The sequence below is a fragment of the Notothenia coriiceps genome, unplaced genomic scaffold (genome assembly GCF_000735185.1).
Source record: "Notothenia coriiceps isolate Sejong01 unplaced genomic scaffold, NC01 NC01_scaffold00000496, whole genome shotgun sequence".
Lineage (NCBI taxonomy): Eukaryota > Metazoa > Chordata > Actinopteri > Perciformes > Nototheniidae > Notothenia > Notothenia coriiceps.
Genome location: NW_011333197.1, coordinates 162,656 through 163,289, shown reverse-complemented (window position 1 = coordinate 163,289; position 634 = coordinate 162,656). Strand labels below are relative to the sequence as shown.

At 35.5% G+C, this 634-nt stretch overlaps 1 protein-coding gene across 3 annotated transcripts in view; it reads left to right on the top strand.

Moving 5' to 3' along the window:
* slc4a8 (solute carrier family 4 member 8) overlaps positions 1–634 on the top strand; it is a 50,140-nt gene that overhangs the window by 5,420 nt on the left and 44,086 nt on the right. The gene's annotated exons all lie outside the window — the stretch shown is intronic.

The window sequence follows — 634 nt, the reverse complement described above, 5'->3', positions numbered from 1 at the left end:
ATTAATGATTTGCCGAATGTATGTCCTGAGTTGAATGTGCAAATGTATGCCGATGATGCGGTCATCTTTATACACGGGAAAAACACTGAAATTATCTCATCCGTCTCTCAAATGCATTGGACAAGGTTCAACACTGGCTGAACAACATTTGCTTACAGTTTAATGTAATAAAAAAAGTATGCATGATGTTCAGTAAACGACCAGTCAAAATCGAAGGATCCAACGTGTTTTTAAACGGAGCAGAATTAGAACTAGTCTCCCAGTTCAAGTATCTTGGAGTCATATTGGACTCAAACTTGACTTTTAAGAAACATATCAAGAAAGTATCCAATACCATTCAATTCAACTTGCTAAACTTTAAACAAATTAGACCTTTCTTAACTGTCAATGCTGCAAAGTCATACCTCCACTGTATGATTCTATCCCACATTGAATACTGTTTTACAAACTGGTCGTTTGCTTGTGCCACAAACCTGAAACCCATAGAACAGCTGTACAAGAGAGCTATCAAGGTATTTGACAGAAATCAATATTCATACCACCACTGTACCATCCTTGAAAAACACAGTTTCTTGAGTTTTGACCATTTTAAGTCTTTTAAAAGTATGTGCTTTATTTATAAATGTTTACATGG